The following is a 17,357-nucleotide window of genomic DNA, read 5'->3' on the forward strand; positions in this document are numbered from 1 at the left end:
TTCATGGCTCTTCCCGGCAGAATTTCGTGGGTTAGTAATAAATATCCAACGTATGGGCATCTGAGCCACCATCGAGTAAGCCCCTAAAAAATGGTGCAAGTGTACTAAGCAATAATGCACTAACGAGCACCTGAATGCACGAACGAGCATTCAAAAATACGAAGGAATAAGGAAATCTATGCAAAATAGGGAAGAAAATAATAATAATAAAATATTAATTGAGGCGTCTAAGGGGACCAGGCCCACTGGCCGGTCGGTCATGTCGCCATAGCCGGTCCCACGCCTCTTCCTTTATTTTATCGCATTTTATTATTTTTCCTTGATCTCATGAAAATCCCTTCATTTGAGCAAATTCCTCCATTTTAGCAAAACTCCTTAGTTTCATGATATTTCCTTCATATCATGGAAATAATATAAAATTAAGAAAGGTGTCGTGAGACCGGGCCTACTAGCCGGGCGACCATGCCCTAGCCGTGGCCGGTCCCACACCTTGTAACTCCTTATTTTAATATTATTATTTCCTTCATCTCATGGAAACTCCTTAGTTTCAACAAACTCCTCAGTTTCATGAGATTTCCTCCGCATCATGGAAATAATATAAATTAGGAAAGGTGTCGCGGGACCGGACTTACTAGCCGGCCGACCATGCCCTAGTTGTGGCCGGTCCCACACCTTGTAACTCCTTATTTTATTATTATCATTTCCTTCATCTCATATAAACTCCTTAGTTTCAACAAACTCCCCAGTTTCATGAGATTTCCTCCGCATCATGGAAATAATATAAAATTAGGAAAGGTGTCGCGGGACCGGGCTTACTAGACAGCCATCCATGCCCTGGTGGCTGGTCCCACACCTTTAATTCCTTATTTTATTATTATTATTTCCTTGATTTTATGAAGATCCTCAGTTTGAACAAAACCCTGATTTCTTCATATTTTCTCAAATGTTGCTCAAACGTACACCAGAAAATACTAGAATTCTCAGGACTGAGACACGAACACTATGGTGACATGGGCATGCTATCTTGACCGAACAGGGTCACCCCTTTCGCTTGCAGGAAGCTGGTCCCACATATTTTCTTTGACCTAATTCGCTCATATTAGGTTCAAACTCTTCCAAACAACTTGGACTTTCATCGAACGATCGTCAGTCAGTACCATGACCACCAGGGCCGGTTCCATGATCCCTTGGTCGGTCTCTCACTTCTCCATAATTAGGTTTTATTACCTAGCTCAGACGAGCACTATTTTAATAAATGATTAAACTAGCATTTAATCATCCTCTCACCAACTAGTCTTCAAGGGTCTTTGGTATTAACTCACTTTTGCTATCAACATTCATTCGACAATTATACATCTGTTTCAACATACATGTTCAAATTCATGAATCCTAGAACATTCGTAAATCATGTTTGACTCAGCAATACAAAGACTCATCGTCTCATCAAGTCAACAACTGACTAATTAAATACACGTCTGCCTTGCAGACTCCACAATCACGAGACATCAATCGTGTCACATGGGGGGATATTAAGTGGTGGTCTGGCGGCCTACGACACGTGTGTGCACCCACGATGAGAATGTGACTAAGTCGTGCAAGCAGTTGGAGGAGTTAACGAAGTAGTGGGTGGACAATCAACCAAGTCTTCACACGATGAGTAACTGGTTTTAGCACGATTTCCACTATTCCCACTTCTTGACTCCAGCAACCGTCACACTTACTGGGATCAATGTGTCTACTACTTCTTGCAATATAAATAAGTCTCTGAACCAATGATTGAAACAACAGAGAACAAGAACTCAGCGTCTGAGCAATCACTCTCAACAGAGAAAATTCAATCATCGGAACTTATTTCTTTACGCAGAATACACAACACATTCACAATCCTTGATAATCATTGATCTCACACACTTCTCAGCTTCCCTCCTACAGATCGACCCATCTCCCTTGTGACCGAATTGACTCTGGAACGACCATTGTCTTGGTTTAGGCCGGAGTCTTACAAATTTATCTCTCGAATTCAAAGCACTCTCTTTGCAGTGCATCTATTTGCAAAAGGTTAAAGCAATTTGCTCGGTTCGAGGAGTATCCTCCGCACGGTCGTCTCTTCACTTCCTAAAAAACCAGTAAATCATTTTCTCCTATCAACAATAACTTAATTATGTTTCACAGAGGTGTTGATGGTGGTTTTAGGACCAGGGGTAAAACCGTAAAACCTCGCATATAGCATGACGTCACCGGTGACACTAACACATTTATTAGAGCATTTAACGCGCTTACACAAAAATTACCGGGGTACCTTTTTTAACGCTAAATTAGGGTTTCGATACACCAAACCCTAATTCCCGCACCACCGTGCCAACAACATGGCAGAGATGCCAGCCACACCACCGTGCCAGCAGCATGCCAAACATGCCATCCGCACCACCGTGCCAACAGCATGCCAGACATGCCAGCCGCACCACCGTGCCAGCAGCATGCCACACATGCCAGCCGCACCACCATGCCAACAACATGCCAGACATGCCAGCCACGTCTCCACACCAAGGCATGTCAACCATGCCAGATGTGCCAAATGCACATACCGCGCAATCTTCGCGCGCCAAGGCATGCCAACCATGCCACATGTGCCAAACGCACATACCACGCACTCTTTGCACGCCAAAGGCATACCATGCCAGCCGTACAACCAAAATATAACCTTGGCCATACTGCCACCCCTTCCGAATTCTTCCTGGTTTTACTGTCGGGACGTTTTAGCCCCCTAAACAAGCTCACAACCTAAATAATCCCGAGTGAGGAGATGGAGAATTCTGTTTTGTGTCCGATAAAGGGGCGGACCGTCAAAGTCCGAGTCCGTACGCGGATTCTACAACGATTCTAGCAAAGGGCGCTAATTAGGATTTCAGCGTGTCAAACCCTAAACCGCATGCGCTTCCCTTGCAAGCGTTTCCCTTCCAAAGCGCTTCCCTTCCAAGCGTTTCCCTTCCAAGACGCCACACGCGCCATTGGCACATGCCAAGCAACACTTGCAACCTAGCATGCCAAGCCGTGAAAACCTAGGGGCCAAGCCGCCACACGCGCCATTGGCACATACCAAGCAACGCTTGCAACCTAGCATGCCAAGTCGTGCAAACCTAGGGGCCAAGCCGCCACACGCGCCGTTGACACATGCCAAGCAACGATCGCAACCTAGCATGCCAAGCCGTGTAAACATAGGTCCAAGCCGCCATACGCGCCATTGGCACATGCCAAGCAACGCTTGCAACCTAGCATGCCAAGCCGTGCAAACCTAGGGCCAAGCCGCCACACGCACCATTGGCACATGCCAAGCGACCCTTGCAACCTAGCATGCCAAGCCGTGCAAACCTAGGGCCAAAAGCCGCTACGCGCTCCATCGGCACATGCCATGCAACACTTGCATTTTGGCATTACCACTTGCACCTGATGTGCAACCTACAACCAAGGCATTCCACACAAGCCATTGGCACATGCCGTGCAACCCTTGCACTTTGGAATGCTGCGCCTACATCAAAGGCCACGATTCCTCTTAAGATGCAAAATCTCGACCGTCGAAGGTCGCCACTGAGCCGACACGTCTCTCAAGCTCAACTTATCAAACACCAGCGACATGCTACACGTTTTCCACGAAAACACTCGAGACATCAATACATGCCGCAAACTGGGGGATTCTCTTTAGGGTTTTGGTTTGGCGGTTTACAGCGTGCGACATACATAGATTCCCGTTTCAAGACAGTGTATTAAGAATAAAACGGTTACTAAATGCAGGAAGTAATGGTGAAATGCTCTTTTACTATGGAACATCAATTCCATCAAATTCCATCAATACTAGGCGTTACCACCTCTTCCCATTTAACTCATTCGTTTCTTTTTCTTACGAGGCCAGAGTACGTTTCACTTAGACTTATACAATTAGGTCTTACCTATTTCCACCAAGACACAAGATTTTGGTCAAGGAGAAATACAACACTCAGAAAGGAAACTTTGATAGCTTTCCCAAAGCTTTCACCTTCTGATACAAGTCAAGTACTACTCTTCCAGAACTGTTCTGGTCTCAACACTCTCTTCGCTTCCCTCCCTAAACCAGCCCTTCTCCTCCTCTTTGTGACCGAAGCAAATCCGGAATGGCCATTTCTTGGTTTAGGCCGGAGTTGTACAGATTGATCTCTCGAATCTAAAGTACTCCCGTGCAGTACATTTGTTTAGGATTTAGATTTGTTTCTCACTCACCTACCGAAATTACCAAAATCGGCAGAAACTATTTTCACCCATAAACAATTGGCGACCACAGTGGGAGATTGATCTTTCGGTTACAATGTCAGTTTTCAATCCTCGATCTCATACTTCGATCCAGACATCAGGACGGCAGAAGCAAACGATCTGTTCAGGGATCTACAACTCGACTACCAGACAACCTGGTTACCAGTCGCAGACCGCAAGAGACGGCTGGGGACTTCACAGAAACCGAAAGCAAACGATCCAGTCATCAAGTGACTCAAAACGACTGGGACTTCCCACAATCGTGGCGGTGCTTCCCACAAAACTCGATCTTACACACAGAGGATCCCCTTTTCATCAGGAGATTCGGGAAACCGAGTAAGTCTTGCCTAGACAGAATATATGGTTTACAATTTCAAGTTTTCACGAGAATGACAAAACCAATAGCCATGTTATGTTTCATCCCATGTCATCTACCAACTCGCAATGTTCACGATTTCATATCTTCCCTGGGATGTTCGCATCACTTACAATCATAACCAAAAAACGACATCATCCTAAAACGGTTCATCCCGAATAATAACCCAAAACCCTCATAGGTTACACTTGTCTATCAACCCAAAAATCCAGAAAATCAAAACCATAAGCCAGGTGTTTCATTTGCATTTCAAAAAAATAAATAAAGAATTTCAGAAGACAGAAGTGCATTCAAAGGAAGCCATTCAACAGTGGTTTGCTCTTCTCGAAGAAGACGTCCTTCGTCATTTGGAGGACCGCCTGTTTCAGCTCCAACTCTTTGGACAACCTTCCAACCTCCGCCTCTTGTTTTTTTACCACGTCCACAGAAGGACCTTCGGTTGCCTTGGCCTGCAACCTTGGATCTCAGAGAAACCCTAACGCCCAGTTTTCATGGAATCAGTTGCATGCCCATGTGTACCTACTTTGCATCATAACAATTACCAGTCACTATTCATGAGGTAGATGACGCTACCACGGAAATATTCGAAGAGAAGAACAATATTTTTACAGGTTTATGGGAGGCGTACCCATGGCTAGGGTTTGCACCAACACAAGAAACACTGGAGTACATACCTGGAATATGCTGGCCCGCTTTATTGCTACCGCGCCACGCCAAGACAGCTCCCACGCCGGAACCAACGCCCACGCCAAGCCAGCGTCCATGTCAAGCCAGCGCTCGTTCTAACAAGATGCAGCGCTAACAACTTGCATCTTTCCAGGGCCAACAACTTGCATCTTTTCCAGCGCGCTGACAACTTGCGTCCTTCCAGCACTGGCAACTTGCGTCTTCCAGCGCTGACAACTTGCGTCCTTCCGGCACCGACAACTTGCGTCCTCCAGTGCTGACAGCTTGCGTCCTTACAACACTGGCAACTTGCGTCTTCTGGCGCTGACAACTTGCGTCCTTCCGGCACCGACAACTTGCGTCTTCCAGCGGTGACAGCTTGCGTCCTTCCGACACCGGCAATTTACATCTTTCCAGCGCCTACAGCTTGCATCTTTTCCAGCGCGCTGGCAGATTGCGTCCTTCCAGCGTCACACTTGCACTTCCAGCTTGGATCTTTACAGCAGCTTGGATCTTTACAACATCTTACATATTCCCAGCGCTAGCATCTTACATCCTTCTAGCGTTGCACTTGAACGCCCCGTAGGGAATCAGCAATCCGATTTCATCACACGTAAAGATCAGGAACGACTTCTCCAAAATCGAAGCAAAGAAAATCATAAAACCCTATGAGTTCACGAAGACTCTCTTCTTGTCAAGAAACGCATGATTCCTGGGAACTTCGACCAAAAAACTGTACAGTATGTGATGAAACATTTATATGAGATTCTATGTTTCCCCAAGGAACAACGTCAAGACATATTTGCAGCCCTCGATCGTACCGCATCAGGGAAGCAACCTTTTCCAACCAGAAAAATCGTCCCCAAATCCCAACTTCCCTTGGAGAGCACGATTGATAGATGAAACTGGGGACTCCTAACCACTGTCCGCTTGAAGTACGTCCAGCCTTACAGCACACTGATTGACGCAGCCTCTCCAGCGGCTCCGCTTCAATGTTCGCTTCAGCAGCCGCTCCGCTTTAACATTCGCTCCAACAGCCGCTTCGCTTCAGCGTTCTTTCCATAAACTGCTCCAAAATCCGAAGCCGAAACTTCAGCGTTTGACTTCTTAAGTTTTAACATCCTCTCCAAGAACCAAAGTTGCTTCAACGCCGCTTCTTCCTGCAAAGGATCGTACCACCACGCTCCCCATGTCAAGGATCATGATCACAACCAGCCATTATTCGTAGTCATGGCCGCCTTTTAATCCATCCCGCCAAAACTCGTGATCATGGAAAGTTTGCTCGCTAACACATCCAACCAATCCTTTTACTTCCATGGATGCCCGTACAATTCCAGCCAACCTACCTTGTTACCACGACAATGCAGTCTCCTCTGAATACATCTGCTACCAAGAACTGTTGCCGCTCAATTGTTGATATCAGCCAGAGCTTCACAACAGCAACAATCACTACAAAGATGGAAACATGTAAACCATACTTGGAGACTGAGGATATATACGGAATCCCTTCACTGTCAAAGCTCGGAAGACACAGTCAACCAAAAAGGCCATAGCCACAACAAGGTCATCTACTCTTCAAGGGTGCAGCGCAAGAATATCATCACCTCTCTGTATAGAAGACGCCTTCGACACTCTACGAGGCCGCGACGGATCCCAAGCCCGCCCAGAGGAAACAACTTCAAAAACTAAAGAAGAGCGCGACTAGGCACTGATCATCGCAGTCCATCCCGACGACCATCAAAGAATATTTCATCCATGTGATATTCAGAGCATCCCGGCATCACATCTAGAAGAGTACAATAAGCTTGCATCAAATCCCGTGGACGTGAATTCAAGGCAATGCAATGAAAGTAAGCTACACATGGGGACTACCAGCATGGGACGCTTTCACTCCCCTCAACCTGGTTATGTATGATTTCAACATCATCGCTGCCGAAATTTTACGATCTGCAAGAATTTCTCAACATGAAGCCGTACATGTGCATCGAAGACTCCAAAAGCACACCACAAGGATACATTCACATATTTGGCCATGTCATCGGATTTAACAAGAAGATAACTGGGGACTGCTCACCGCATCCTATTCCATATGACAGTCCAAGATTCAGAAGCCGGTTCAAAGGATGTCTCTTGGTACAAAGTACTTGAAGACTTGATAGCAGCACACCGGCAACAGAATGTATCCCAATTCATCTATTTCATCATGTGGCTTCGGGAGATTTCTACCTTACAATCATCCACGGCATATCATCGTCCTGATCGGAAGGTCCAGAAACTGAACAACCTAAAGTCAAGGATGGACCGACAACGCAACCACAACCTCCAAGGTTAGCCCTGAAATGATCGCTGCCGAGATTATGTTTCATCCATCCATCCCAAGAATGCAATGGAGTTTGGTAAATTTTGGAATCCACTAGAGAGACACTGCGAACGAAAGCACGGACCCGGAAGAGCAACAGAAAACAGAAGAGGGTCGATACCTCTTTCCATGCGAACAAAGTTTTTAGAGCTTGAACAGAATGAAGATTCCTTCTTGCTCCATGAACGGGAATAGGTGACTGGCGCGCGACTATACCACCCCGGGCCCGCAACATCCCTCCTGACTTCTTCCTGATTTTCACTGTCGGGCCGTTTTCACCTCCTAAGCGAGCTCGAAACCTAAACATTCTCGCTCGAGAAGATAGAGAATTATGTTTTGTGTCCGATAAAGGGGCGGACCGTCAAAATCCGATTCCGTACGCGGATTCTACAACGATTTTAGCAAAGGGCGCTAATCAGGGTTGCGACGTGTCAAACCCTAAACCGCAAGCGCTTCCCTTGCAAGCGTTTCCCTCCAAAGCGCTTCCCTTACCAGCGCCATGCCTTGCCAAGCGCTTTACAGAGCGGCCCACACCCGTTCCATGCCCGTCAGTGCTAATGGGTCCCCTTCATGCCAAGTCCATACTAGCAGCTCCGCCTCACGTTCCAAAGCCTAGCCCTGAAGACACCCAATCATACCGGGATTTGCGCAAAGCTACCAGATGAAAGGATTGCGGATGCTACCTACCTCTCGAAAAATATTTTTGAATAAGGAAAGAATTCCCTGTTAAAGTCGTGCATGAAGAAAGGCGATCGGGCCCACAAGAGCAAGCCTTGCCACTCTCAAGACATCCGCGCTTTCCTTTCCAGTGCCAGTCTTGCCAACGCTCCACGTCAGCTTTTGCAACACCCCGCGACTTTCATGCTAATCCCATCCAATGCCAACGCTCCACGCCAGCCAGGACAATCCGCGCTTTCTATGCCAACGCCTTACTAGTGGACCATGCCAGAGCCTTGCCGGCAACCTGCGTTTCCCCTTGCCGCGCTGCCCTCGCCGACGCCATGCTTTGCCAAGCGGCCCACGCCCATTCTTAGCCCACTGGTGCTGACAAATCCCTTTCATGCCAAGTCTATGCTAGCAGCTCTGCCTCGCGTCCCAAAGCCTGGCCCCAAAGACACCTAGTCATACTGGGATTCGTGCAAAGCTACCAGATGCAAGGATTGCAGATTCTACTTACATCTCGAAAAAGGTCAGACAAATATCCTCGGCCCTCTTTCATGACTTACTATCTCAGTTCTATCTTCGTCTGTCACCATCTTATGCTTACCTCGCAACAAATCCCATGTTACAAGCTAAGCAAGGGACTTAATGTTGATGGTGGTTTTAGGACAAGGGGTAAAACCGTAAAACCTTACGTATAACATGACGTCACCGGTGACACTAACACATTTATTAGAGCATTTAACGCGCTTACACAAAAATTACTGGGGCACCTTTTTTAACGCTAAATTAGGGTTTCGATACATCAAACCCTAATTCCGCACCACTGTGCCAGCAACATGCTAGACATGACATCCGCACCACCGTGCCAGCAGCATGCCAGACATGTCAGCCGCACCACCGTGCCAGCAGCTTGCCAGACATGCCAGCCGCACCACCGTGCCAGCAACATGCCAGACATGCCATCCGCACCACCGTGCCAGCAGCATGCCACACATGCCAGTCGCACCACCGTGCCAGCAGCATGCTAGACATGCCAGACACGTCTCCACACCGAGGCATGCCAACCATGCCACATGTGCCAAACGCACATACCGCGCAATCTTCGTGCGCCAAGGCATGCCAACCATGCAACATGTGACAAACGCACATACCACGCACTCTTTGCACGCCAAACGCATACCATGCCAACCGTACAACCAAAATCTAACCTTGGACATACTGCCACCCTTTCCGAATTCTTCCTGGTTTTACTCTCGGGCCGTTTTATCCCCCTAAACAAGCTCAAAACCTAAATATTCTCTTTACTGGAGATGTATAATTCTGTTTCGTGTCCGATAAAGGGGCGGACCGTCAAAGTCTGAGTCCGTACGCGGATTCTACAGCGATTCTAGTAAAGGGCGCTAATTAGGGTTTCAGCGTGTCAAACCCTAAACCGCAAGCGCTTCCCTTGCAAGCGTTTCCCTTACAAAGTGCTTCCCTTACAAGCCTCCACACGCGCCATTGTCACATGCCAAGCAACGCTTTCAACCTAGCATGCCAAGCCGTGCAAACCTAGGGGCCAAGCCGCCACACGCCCATTGACACATGCCAAGCAACGGTTGCAACCTAGCATGCCAAGCCGTGCAAACCTAGGGGCCAAGCTGCCACACGCGTCGTTGGAACATGCCAAGCAACGGTTGTAACCTAGCATGCCAAGCTGTGCAAACCTAGGGCCAAGCCGCCACACGCGCCATTGGCACATGCCAAGCAACGCTTGCAACCTAGCATGCCAAGTCGTGCAAACCTAGGGCCAAGCCGCCTCACGCGCCATTGGTACATGCCAAGCGACCCTTGCAACCTAGCATGCCAAGCCGTGCAAACCTAGGGCCAAAAGCCGCTACGCGCGCCATCGGCACATGCCATGCAACACTTGCATTTTGGCATTACCACTTGCACCCGATGTGCAACCTACATCCAAGGCATTCCACACAAGACATTGGCACATGCCATGCAACCCTTGCACTTTGGCATGCCGCGCCTACATCAAAGGCCACGATTCCTCTTAAGATGCAAAATCTCGACCGTCGAAGGTCGCCACTGAGCCGACACGTCTCTCGAGAGCAACTTATCAAACACCAGCGACATGTTACACGTTTTCCACGAAAAACACTCGAGACATCAATACATGTCACAAACTGGGGTATGCTCTTTAGGGTTTTGGTTTGGCGATTTACAGCATGCGGCATACACAGATGCCCGTTTCAAGACATTGTATTAAGAATAAAACGGTTAGTAAATGCAGGAAGTAACGGTGAAACGCTCTTTCACTATGGAACATCAATTCCATCAAATTCCATCAATACCAGGTGTTACCACCTCTTCCCATTTAACTCATCTGTTTCTTTTTCTTACGAGGCCAGAGTACGTTTCACTTAGACTTGTATAAATAGGTCTCACCTATTTCCACCAAGACACAAGTTTTTGGTCAAGGAGAAATACAACACTCGGAAAGGAAGCTTTGCTAGCTTTCCCAAAGCTTTCACCTTCTGATACAAGTCAAGTACTACTCTTCCAGAACTGTTCTGGTCTCAACACTCTCTTCGCTTCCCTCCCTAAACCAGCCCTTCTCCTCCTCTTTGTGACCGAAGCAAATCCGGAACGGCCATTTCTTGGTTTAGGCCGGAGTTGTACAGATTGATCTCTCGAATCTAAAGTACTCCCGTGCAGTACATTTGTTTAGGGTTTAGATTTGTTTCTCACTCACCTACCGAAATTACCAAAATCGGCAGAAACGATTGTCACCCATAAACAAGAGGAAACCTTGGTTTTCAAAGGACGAGAAATTGTGTTGCATGAGTCTTTCTATTTATATATTTTCAAGGCAGTAGGTAGTTTTGATTTCAGGATAAGATAACTTGAAATACAAGCAACACTTTCTCAGTTTAGATGAAATTCTTATTAGGAATTCATGTAAGCATATGAGAAGTCCACCTTAAATTATAAAGAAGAATCTACACTATGATAAAGGGTTCTTGAACCGTGTACAATGATAGTTCGTATATTTGGAAAATATACCTTTTGAATTGTCAAGCATAAACATTTTCATCAACACTTAAGACTTAAACCGTAACTCACAAACACATGGTGAACAAAGTTATCTTAGAAGTATTATGAGAATTGCCAAACATGTTTGTGAACATTTGCTTAGTTCTGTACCGATAGGTGTGTGTCGGGGTACGCATACCTATGGACCATCTCGTGAAATCAGGCTTTTGGGGTACGCATATTGGATATGTGTAGCCTTAGCCATTCACGAATTCAGACCCCATGGGTATGCGTAATGTGTATTCCTACCTCCCTCACATTCACGAACCCAAAAACTTTAGGATAGCGTACCTACCCTATTCTAGAACTCAGATCACAAGGGTATGCGTGCCTATCCCGTGTCCAGAATTTCAAAAGTTTTGAAAACTCCCTTTAAACAATTTGAAACATTGACAAAAATAGTTCATGGATAATAACTTATTCTTAACCAAGATTGTTAAGGATTTATGAACATCCACTGCTTGAATCATATTTTGATATATTTATCAAGAAAATCTTGAAAGAAATTTCTTCATTTTAGTATCAAATCTACTACAATCATAAGACATAGTCTCATAAGATAGAATGGTAAATGCGGTGAGTAGATAGGATGGTTCATGAAAATGCATGGGATACCATAAACATTCAACTTTTTCGTTCGAAAACCGGTATAGACAAAACTGAATACAATAGCAAGTAGATCAACTGAATGATCCTTGACAATATGTATATAGAGTTTATATCTCAACTGAATGGTCCGTGAACCTGATTGTTAAGCAGAGTACTTGAACGATCTCAAAAACCAATCTAGTCGTATCCAAATAATTCAATCAGAATTTTGCTAAATGATTAGACTTGTTATCTATCTTTCAATATACGAATTCTACAAGAAACAAGTATTTAATCGATTACAATTAAGAGGACGTATCTACTTAGATTGGATACGTACAAACCTCTGCAAATCTAATTATAAAGATAAACAATATAACGCGGAAAGAAAAAACACAAGACACCAAAAGAGAAATTAACGAGGAAACAATAATAGCAGAAAAACCCCGGGACCTCGTCCAGATTTGAACACCACATTGTATTAAGCCGTTACAAACACTATCCTATTATCAGACTTCAGACTGAATGTAGTTGAGATCGAATCCACTCTCCAAGGTATTCAGTTACAGTCGCGCTCCTTAATACAATGCGGTGATCAAATTTGGACTAGGTCCCGGGGGTTTTCTGCATTTGCGGTTTCCTCATTAACAAAACTTCTGGTGTCTGTGTTATTTATTTTCCGCATTATATTTGTTTATCTTTATAATTGTAATATCATAGGTTGTGTGGTGATCAATCATAGTAGAGACATCCGACCTAGTTTGTTGGATACAACTTGATTGATTCTTGGACATTGGTCTTTGGTACCGTCCAAGTTATCTCTTTATGATTAGGTTCACGGATTCGAATCTGTAAACGTTCTAATAACAAGAGATAAAGATATAACTCTAAGATACTATTCCTTAATTGAGTTTAACTCTCGGAGTTGAATTCAGTTTGTCTGTACAGATTGCGCAAGAAAAAAGTGGTGGTGTATTTTGGTACCCCCGTGTTTTCAATCTCTGATACTCAACTATCAAATTCTAACCTAGTCCGACACTTGACTTAGTAGACTATAAATCAAGATATAGTTTTGATCATCTAACTTTGACAACAAGCTTGAGATTGCAAAACTTGTGGGTTCAATCGACCAACGCTCTAACAGTTTAGTCTTCACACACGTCTTTGTCAATGAAGTTATCCAAATGTCTTCGTCTCTTCTCCAGTCTTCAATCTTCGAGGGTTATTCAGTGTTGTCTGATACTCAACTACCATACTCTAATCATGGTCCGAGACTTGACTTTAGTATACGAGAATTCAAGATATAGTTTTGTACATCCAACACTGACAATAAGCATGAAATAACAAAACTTGTGAGTTCGACCGAGCAGTGCTCTAACACTTAAGATATGCAGTAAATGCATATTTCTGATATTAGCTATCACACATCCATGTATTAGACAAATATAACAATTACAGGTTATGTAAATTTTTGGGATTCACTAAGCGTATAATTTGATACTGAAAACTCGTTATGCAGGACTTTCCTTGAGTATCAACGAACATGGTTTGATAGTCTCACCATAGACGTTGAATAATGACACAATAATGGTTGAGATCAATTAATGCTTAAATAGGTCATTCTGGTGGCCCGATGCCCACAACTAAATAACTCAGTTTTCTTTCTTTTTTTCTATTTTCTCTCTCCATGAATCATTCACTGTTCTTTATTTGCACATACACAATCAGGGATCTAAAGTTGATGTAAATTAAGATTGTGATCAATGATAAATCCGATTTGGAAAACGTTTTAATTATTATGGAAAAATGAATTTTGGTATTGATTAATCATCGAAGTCATGTTTGTTCCACCTTGTCTTTCTTCAATGATTTGTAATATGTATACCATCGAGTCAACTATTTATATACACTAATTGTTAGCGATCTTGTGTACTGCGATAAAACAAACAAAGAAGAAGTAAAATGCAAACCCAATTAGACTAAATTAAATTTTTTGTTATATGGAAAGCTGATTTGTTTAGGGGGAAAGCTAACCATTTTTGACTATGGTATATCTCGTTCGACTTTGGATCATTAAAGGGGAGGAGTAAAAAATTATCTTTCCCCTTAACAAAACGCGACAATTTAACGTTTGGTCCTCAACTAATTAACATAATCTTATAATTGATGGCTTTTAACCTAATCCTATATTTGAGCAACTGTATAACCATGATCAATCGTAATGTATCTTTATTATTAAATCCTATCTTTCTTCTTTTTTCACAAAATCTAGTATGTATAAAAGAAGATACCGGCTGGATCTATATATATACATTAATCACGGGTGAAAAAATGGTAGTAGTTTTCTTGTGTCGAACCTTTTCACCGTCAAGAAGAATCTTTAGCACAAGAAGAAGAACTACGAGAAGAATAAGAACATGAACAAGACCTTATGGATTGAGTATCAGTTTGTACTAACTTTTTGCAATTCATTTGCGACATCTGAATTGCATCATTTCAAAACTATTCCCATCTGGTAATAAACAACAAACCCGTTCTCAGTTATTAGTCACCCAAATTCCTGTAAACAGAACAGAGAAAGAGTAGTCTCTTTATGTCTTTGCTTCTCTTGCTTTCTAGATAGAAAAACACATAGGATCTTTCGTCGGCTGTTGATTTCTAGTTGGGTATAAGTTTGGTCAGAGGATAAATGGGTAATATAAAAATAATATATGAAAGTCAAATTGGGTGATTATTTCCCCCTATACATATCTAATAACGGTAGCTTTCCCCCTAAACAAATCAGCTTTCCCTATAACAAAAATCTAAATTAAAGTCGAGGCAAGGATTATATTCTCGAGCCTTAAGACAGATTCACCTCGTACTGGTGCTTACGGACTATCGATGTCTGTCTCCCAAGATACAACGACTTTCTTCTCCACGTAGTAGCCCTCAAAACTTCGAGAAACGGCGAACCAAAACTTAAAATGATGAATTCTCTCATTCTCTCTTTAACACAAACTTAATTGATGATTTTAGAATGCAGTAGAATGATAATTAGGTTTCTAGTTTTTATTATTTTCTAAGTGTGAGCAGAATATTTATATCATTTACTAGTACCTCTTCAATGAAGAATATACTTCAGGAATTCCATAAGGAATGTGACTTTTTAAGTCCCAATCCGAATTCCTATAGGGTTGTGTCCTTTCATGTATCTAGTTTTAGGTTTCTTTTAGATTCAAACTTGAAACTAACTTAATCTAACTAATATGCCAATTTAAGATTACACCCACTGATATAACCTACCCCCAAATCCAATATTGTTTAAATGATTTTTCCATGGGTTGCACAAGATAAGAGCCAATCATTGGCATGAGAAATTGAAAAAATAAATAAAATATAAGAGAGATAGTGTTTCTTTGCATTGGAGAATGTATTTGTAGAGAGAAGTTTAAAAATACATGGATATTTGCATTCTCCAACGCAAACAAGCATTATCTATTTTAATTGTTTTTTTCAATTTCTCATGTCAATGATTGGCTCTTATCTTGTGCATGGATGCACAAGATAACAAAACCCTTCTTCCATTCATATAGGAAAATTGGGTATGGTGTAATTATGATTCAATTTTCCAACACTAGTCATTAGAGATTCGATCCATAAACTATGTTAGGTATAGTATAACTAGAAAGTTATAAGAAACATCGACATATAGTCATGGTATTTAGCAGTATCAATAATTTAACTCTTGTTATAGCAGTAGTTTTTCAACCATATCTTCCAGAAAAACAAAATCCATAATATTTAGGAGTGACATAAAATTTGAAATACTAATTGTTTTGGTTTGATCAATCGAATTTTTTAAATATAAATTTTAATCGACTTGTTTTTCACTCCAACCAGAAAGGACAAAATGGTTTACCTCATAATTTAAAATCTGCCCTGATGCCCCAATCTTACCTCGTTAACCAGAATTAGGCCCATGATCCAAATTTCTAGTATGATTTAAAATATGTCGCATGAGAATCCGAAAGACTTACATTGTAATTCTTACCATCCAATATAATTATGATTAAAAACCTATCACATGAGTTTAAGATCAGCTTAATCAGTTGTTGTCTTATTCAGTGCTTCATATTACTCTGATTCCGTTCAACTGTTACTAATTCATATTTATGGAATTTTGACTAATATACTTACGATTCTATTATGTGGGTGTGAAATTTGTTGATGAAAAGTGCAATAAACCTTTTATCCTTGTAACCGATATTCTAATGAGGAAGGATCCCGTCACATTTCTATTATCACACTCTCACACTTTGAACGTTATTTTTGAGAATAAAAACCAAACCGTAACGGATTTGAAACTTTTTGACGATATGTTCCTCTTACCAAGTTCTACATGCCTACCAAAAATAAGGACATTTTGAAATAGAAAACCTCATAATCTACCAGTCTTAATTTCAACGGCTAGAAATCCGTTGATTTCCAACGTTGTTTGTGGTATAGATGATCGATTCTTCCTGAGAAAAAAAAAAAAAACTACGCGCCAGGTAGGGGTCGAATGCCTACCAAAAATAAGGACATTTTGAAATAAAAAATCTCATAATCTACCGGTCTTAATTTCAGCGGCTAGAAATCCGTTGATTTCCAACGTTGTTTGTGGTATAAATGATCGATTCTTCCTGAGAAGGAAAAAAACAAACTACGCCCCAGGTAGGGGTCGAACCTACGACTTTCTGCTTAGGAAACAGACGCTCTATCCACTGAGCTACAGGCGCTAATTTCTGATTACCATTTTCGCCAATAACCCCACACTCGTTGGGAAAACAGAATCAACCAAGTACGAGACTTCTGATTACCATTCCCGCTAACAAAATAGTGTTCACTTTTCCTATGCAGGACATAAGCTTGTATAATGGACACTTCGAAGATAACATACCCTCTCTTTTTTTACCAAAAAGAAAGAAAAAAATGAAAGAAAGGTAGATTCTTCAAACCCTACTCCCTTCAAATAATCAACTACCAAGCGTTGCAAAGGAAGTACCTTACCAAGAATGAAAGATTTGAAAATCCCAATTACAAATAACCTGCTAACCTTTCCTTGAATTAACTGAATGCTCATCTCAAACAAATTTAGTGGAAGTTTGGACGATGGACTGATTCGACTTTCACCTCCCCAGAGAAGAGGACAGTCCAGCACTGAAACGGACTGATTCTACTTTCACCTCCCCAGAGATGAGGACAGTCCAACACTGAAACGGTTAGGAGGAGAGTCTACCCATCCCATTGACTACTAGCTCAAAAATATCTTAAAGAATATCAACAAGACGAAGCATAATCAATGAATTAAAGATCACA

At 42.8% G+C, this 17,357-nt stretch overlaps 1 non-coding gene across 1 annotated transcript; it reads right to left on the minus strand.

Moving 5' to 3' along the window:
- Window positions 1–16,704: 16,704 nt before the first annotated feature.
- Window positions 16,705–16,777, minus strand: TRNAR-CCU. Its single transcript has one exon. It is a non-coding gene; the product is annotated as a tRNA-Arg (tRNA).
- Window positions 16,778–17,357: the final 580 nt, after the last annotated feature.

This window comes from Papaver somniferum, unplaced genomic scaffold (assembly GCF_003573695.1).
Source record: "Papaver somniferum cultivar HN1 unplaced genomic scaffold, ASM357369v1 unplaced-scaffold_132, whole genome shotgun sequence".
In the NCBI taxonomy this organism is placed as follows: Eukaryota; Viridiplantae; Streptophyta; class Magnoliopsida; order Ranunculales; family Papaveraceae; genus Papaver; species Papaver somniferum.